The following is a 6,656-nucleotide window of genomic DNA, read 5'->3' as shown; positions in this document are numbered from 1 at the left end:
AAATAATTAATTTTAATTTTGGCACCCAAGTACATTTGTTAATACCTGTATATACAATTTCTATTTGTATACTTTGTATTTTTTAATATCGCACCCAAAAATATAATGCTTTATGTCAGAAAGCCTAATTTGTTTTTAAGAAACACTAGAAGTTTTTATTAGTTTCTATTATACAAACACTGTAATACCTTCATTTATTATCATTCTAATATTTATAGCAGTTAGATTCTTAACATAATATTATCAAGTTCATATATCCTAAATTCTCGTTCACGAAGTTGAATATACTGATAATGATATTAAGCATTTTTATAGAAATATTGGGATATTTTGATGAGATTCAACATGTAACATACATTTTTACAATGTGGTATTTCCAGAGAATAATTCCATGTCCTAAACCAGTTTTATTTTGTAATGTTTTAGCAGAATAAACTTTTTTTCTGAAAATTCATATTTTTGGAAGTGAAAAGGGTTTTTTAATTCTCTAATGGATATGATTGAATGTTTACGATTCAGCCCATTAATTAAAACAATGGCATTCATAATATTTAGATGAATAATTTTTACTAAAAAATGATTCATTTTTATTTTTTATAAAAGTTTGGAAGTAAAATATCTAGTATGTGCAAGAGAAAAGTATTAGTCGTATTTACAAAATGATTCTAATTGCAATAAGTTAACTTCTCAATCCATGGGTGAATTATGTTTGCTAAAAATGGTGATGAAGAATGTGGTAAGTATGATAAGAACATAATAAACGCCTTTGAAAATTGAGTTTGTTATACCACTAGGCCGAAAGACGAGCATCAATCGCTGATTAAACTGTCTCCCAGTTGTAAAACGTTCCCTGAAGCTTCGGTGTAACCAGAATGGCGCTCTGATGAGGCGAGGAGAGATATGTTTGGCAACGTCCGAGCTAGTGACGCGTGCTGTCGATACTATAACAACATGCAGTGTTTATGTTTACTACCTATCCTGGGACTCTCGACCTTCACCTTGACTTCGTTATAAAACTGCAATCTATCCTATCACCCTACCATAAACTGTCTCCCAGTTGTAAAACGTTCCCTGAAGCTTGGGTGTAACCATAACGGCGCTCTGATGAGGCGAGGAGAGATATGTTTGGCAACGTCCAAGCTAGTGACACGTCCTTTCGATACTATAACAATATGCAGTGTTTATGTTTACTACCTATCCTGGGACTCTCGACCTTCACCTTGACTTCGTTATAAAACTGCAATCTATCCTATAACCCTACCATAAACTGTCTCCCAGTTGTAAAACGTTCCCTGAAGCTTGGGTGTAACCATAACGGCGCTCTGATGAGGTGAGGAGAGATATGTTTGGCAACGTCCGAGCTAGTGACGCGTGCTGTCGATACTATAACAACATGCAGTGTTTATGTTTACTACCTATCCTGGGACTCTCGACCTTGACCTTGACTTCGTTATAAAACTGCAATCTATCCTATCACCCTACCATAAACTGTCTCCCAGTTGTAAAACGTTCCCTAAAGCTTGGGTGTAACCAGAATGGCGCTCTGATGAGGCGAGGAGAGATATGTTTGGCAACGTCCGAGCTAGTGACGCGTCCTTTCGATACTATAACAACATGCAGTGTTTATGTTTACTACCTATCCTGGGACTCTCGACCTTGACCTTGACTTCGTTATAAAACTGCAATCCATCCTATCACCCTACCATAAACTGTCTCCCAGTTGTAAAACGCTCCCTGAAGCTTGGGTGTAACCAGAATGGCGCTCTGATGAGGCGAGGAGAGATATGTTTGGCAACGTCCGAGCTAGTGACGCGTGCTTTCGATACTATAACAACATGCAGTGTTTATGTTTACTACCTATCCTGGGACTCTCGACCTTGACCTTGACTTCGTTATAAAACTGCAAACTATCCTTTCACCCTGCCATAAATTGTCTCCCAGTTGTAAAACGTTCCCTGAAGCTTAGGTGTAACCAGAATGGCGCTCTGATGAGGCGAGGAGAGATATGTTTGGCAACGTCCGAGCTAGTGACGCGTACTGTCAATACTATAACAACATGCAGTGTTTATGTTTACTATCCTGGGACTCTCAAACTTGACCTTGTTTTCCTTATACAACTGCAATCAATTCTATCACTCAGCCATGAACTACATGAATTAATTAGACTGCAAAATGAACTCAATTATATTGGTTGGTGTAGTTTATTTATACATATTATTACTCCCGTTACAACTACCCATTGAATTAATAATATAGTTAAGTTAGCACCAATTGATATAATAAGGTGATTTCATGGACATCTAATTTAATATGTTTATTGACTACTGCTTGTACAAGGAATTATCTTTACTGAGCGTCAACTATATTAATCTTTTTATAAAATAATAATATACAATAGTTACATTATATACTGCGCTGCTAGTTTCTACTATAAGAAACTGAATTATAAATAAATATTCACCTAGTATTATGTTGATGTATTTATTACAAACAGGACAAACTCTATTGTACTGATCGATACTTCTGTAAAGTACAATTTACACTGAGGGTCGTAAAAAACTATATTAATGTTTGGGTTGTTGATCCAACGATCGTTGGTGTAACTATACCTACCGCTTGCAAACAACTTTTTTCCAGCAATTGTGATAAATATTTGTTTTCCACTTTTAAATGGGTCTGTACCGTTACTGATTACAGTGTTGTGCATCGAGTAAATTGGCAAACTTTATTTGAATGGCGATTTACGAGGTTGTTTGCGTAATAGAAAAATAAGACTGGTCCCAGTTTAGATCCTTGCTGTATACCAGGTACACTTTTTGTGCTAATTAGAGTAATTTTTGCCTGTATAGTTATTTTAACGACTACTTTTTGTGACAATTCTTTAAGTTCGATTAATTATTGACATAGAATGAACTCGTTAAAAGAATCACTAAAAATGAAGAATTTCAGAAAGTTAGTCTTGCTGGCGACGCGGCGTCCATTCAATAGGTTCTTATTTTTATTTTCACAGACGTAACAACAAAACAAGTATCAGTAATTATATTTTCTCTTCTGAGTTCTCTCCTATAGTGCATTAGAATAATTCTTTAGTAAATAAAAGTAACTGAATGTTCAGTTCAGTATTATCAATGTAATTTGTAATATGTTGAATATTGAAAGCAAATTTGACCTGAGGGAAGGCGAGTTAGAAAGGTCATTGAGATATTTACTGACACGCTTTTTTAGCATTTTCCCACCTTTATTTTAAGTCCAGAGCCCATATTGTTCCATTAAAGTGTAATGTAGGATGCTATTCTAGTAACTACTTTTAAATTCGAATATGTGATATAGGATATTGTAAGCGGTACAATTTGGCTCATTGATTCAAAAGGAGTTAACCTAATAATACTTTTTACCGTGACGGACGAAAAACTAGAAGTCTAAAAATACACAATTATAGTCTGTAAAAAAAAGAAACAATAGCTTGAGACAATATAGATTCTATTAATGAACGTGTTTAACCGTTTAACAATTAGGAAGATGTAGCAAGGAGGTAGTGGCGCCAATGGTTGTTTGCCAGTCAGGAGGCGACAAAAAGAGGTTGCCGCAGTCGCAGAACAAGTCAATATCAGACTTGGAGGCACCTGGAAGTCCGCCAGAACTCTCGGTGTTGTGATGTTTGCCAGGTCAGTTCACGGGCATCGATTCTGGATGTGGTTCCTGTTATGTCTACGATCATGTCGTTTCGGTTGTCTAGAAAAAATGTAAACGGATAGAGAACCATTTCCGCTTGTTCAATGGTAGTAGTTCGCGCTGACTTATACAATGTAAATTTGTTCTCTGCTATAGACCATAGTGAATCAACCTTGAGGTTAGCCCACAAGAACAATGCTAAACCTCAAACACACTCTCTTACTGTTATGGAAGGTCTCAGTTTTAAGGGGTAATTAATTCACAATTTAGGTTTTTGTAAAGAGTACACTTTTGAATATTTAAACGATGAAGTGAGATTTTTCTGATTAACCGATGAAATATTAAAAACAGAACTAAAACACGTTAGGATGGGTATTGGATTTGTCTTTTTAAATTACACTACTCCCATAAAATTCTATGGTCAAAAATAAGGCCATAAAAACGCGTTTGAAGTTTAACATTCGTTTTGAGGGGTGAAACTTAGGTCGTTTGGCCGCACCCGCACTGATGGACAGGGGCATTTCTGATCGCTACTTTTCCAACCTGAGATCACGTCCCAGATCGTTTAACTTCTGGCGAAAAACGAAAAATATTCCTTTTGAGATGTACCCAAATTTAAGCCCAAATCATGTGAGCGCTCCTAAAGGTTAACTTTAGCTTTGGTACTAATAGTAACATAGTATTTGATAACCTAATCTAAATCTACTTATATGGCATAATAAAAAGTAGTTAATAGGGACAGAGTGGCTTCCGTATATACAAAAGTACCGCCCTCTACCGTATCAGTTTCACGAAAACTAGATGGTTTGCTTTATACTATGTAAATTGGTTCTCGGATTCCTGGCTACAGTAATAACAATGTTAAAGCACTCTACATGGAGGATGGAACATTAACAACAATGTGACGACTACGTAAACCATGCTGTGATTATGTTTCCTGTGTTGTGCAAGCCAGCGTCAAAGGAAAGTAATATCGCATTTTTGCGTACCTCTAGTCGTGGTTGACTCGATTATGTGTTCCTTCAACGATCAAAAATAATTACAAAATATTACTAATATATTTTTTCTGGCTTTTCTTTTAATAAGAAATGTAGACTGTGAGGGTGATTAGTTAAAATTTTGAAAACTAGTTTCAGCCAGTGAGCGAACAGATTACTTGTCTCCCATTGTACGCCATTTTTTGACCTCAGCAATGTATCCAACCTTGAATATATTGAGTGTTAGTTAATTTTGTCACCATCATAACTAAATGCTATATTTAGTATTCACGAAATGGTGAGACATGATTGAGTGAGTTTTCATAACATTGAAGTAAACTTACTTCGTTCTCTAAGGGTTTTCATTATTTTAAACTAATCCTTGAATTCACAACATTTTAAACAATCTCCCATAAAATATATCGTGTAAGGGATGAATTAGGAGGCTGAGAAAGCAAGTTCGCGGATGCACTTATATCAGTTTGAGGGTGCACAATACTCAGTTTCCAAGGGTCGTGAGTGGGTACAGGGCCACAAGAGTCCTTTCCCGAGTTTATTTTACTTACTACCATAGACCCAAAACTTTTAACAGTTTCGTTAAAATGTAAAACTGTCATTTCTTATTCACACTGCGTATAATATTTGTAGAAGTTTCAACATTGCGTTGTGGTATTCATACCACCTGGAAGAACATGCCTCATGGGTTTGGAATTGGATTGAGGCTGGTGAATGCGATTGACCTGCATAATGCTGGAACGGAGTATATTTTCCTCAATACGTATCTTTGTCTATGTTTTTCTTAATTGATGTCTTTGTGTATATTTTATGTTAAAGCTATTTTGTTTATTTTCGGTAAATGGTATATTTGTGTGTTCTTTACGTAATAGCTATATTTGTGTATAGTTTAGGTAAATGTGTTTATTGGCGTACATTTACTAACTTTGTTATCTCTATGCATATTTTACATTATCTTTTTACATATTTTACATCATTGTTATCTCTACTATACGTAGTTGTTATCTTTGTGCATATTTTTCTTAAATGTTATATTCATGAATAATTTACATAATTGTTATCTCTGTCTGTGTTCTACGTAATTGTTATCCTCGTATATAATTTAAGTATTTGTTTTATTTTTAATAGTTTATTTTAATGTGAAGAAATTTCTTCCTTTATCACCTTGACAGTAGTGAAGTTAAAGTCACAACAGTGTAAATTACTCCGCACCCTCCATACACGGGCGTACAATCAGTTATAGCTCGCAATATTACACCTCCTGCTCAATTAAGGTCGAACCTCTTCCAGCAATTGTAGAAAAGAGTGTTAGAGAACTCTTATCTGAGACGACTTATCTCAACCTAGATGTCGACATTCATACTTGTGATTGTGCTGTTACCTTTCAACACGTGTTTTTGTTGTGAGATTAGTGTTGAGAGCAAGTCTGGAGCAGTAGCTGACCTTGGAACAGGTGGACACTTGGTTGCGAAGTTCCTCTCATCAAGTTTTCCTTATCGGGTTTCATAGTAGTAGTTTAATTATAATTCTTTTGAGCATAGCTTTCTTATTTGAAAATTTGTATTTTTAGATGTAAGAATTAAATTTTGTTAAGTTATACAGAAGACGCATCTAGTAAATTATCAAAACCTACATGTTAATTTGTGATAATTACATTTGCACCTGCCCCCTCACTCCATATGTACAAAGTACGTTGTAATTAAATTGAGTAACTGTTATCCATTTCTTAAATTAACTTTTATAGATACATTAATAAAATTGATAACAACGTCGTATTAATATGGAAAACAATAAAACAAAAAACAATTCCAAGGTTGTATATATATAACAAAAACCTTTAAATGCGCCTGGTGTTTGCTTAATGGGCTACTGTACGGGGCAAAAAGTTGCCACTTTTGTTATTTATTGAGATGCACTATTACGACATTTCACACTCATGTATAATTTATTTTGATATAAATTATATGTATTATTGTTTCGTTTCCCAATTAC

Source organism: Homalodisca vitripennis, chromosome 4 (genome assembly GCF_021130785.1).
Source record: "Homalodisca vitripennis isolate AUS2020 chromosome 4, UT_GWSS_2.1, whole genome shotgun sequence".
Lineage (NCBI taxonomy): Eukaryota > Metazoa > Arthropoda > Insecta > Hemiptera > Cicadellidae > Homalodisca > Homalodisca vitripennis.
This window is presented reverse-complemented; position numbering follows the sequence as displayed.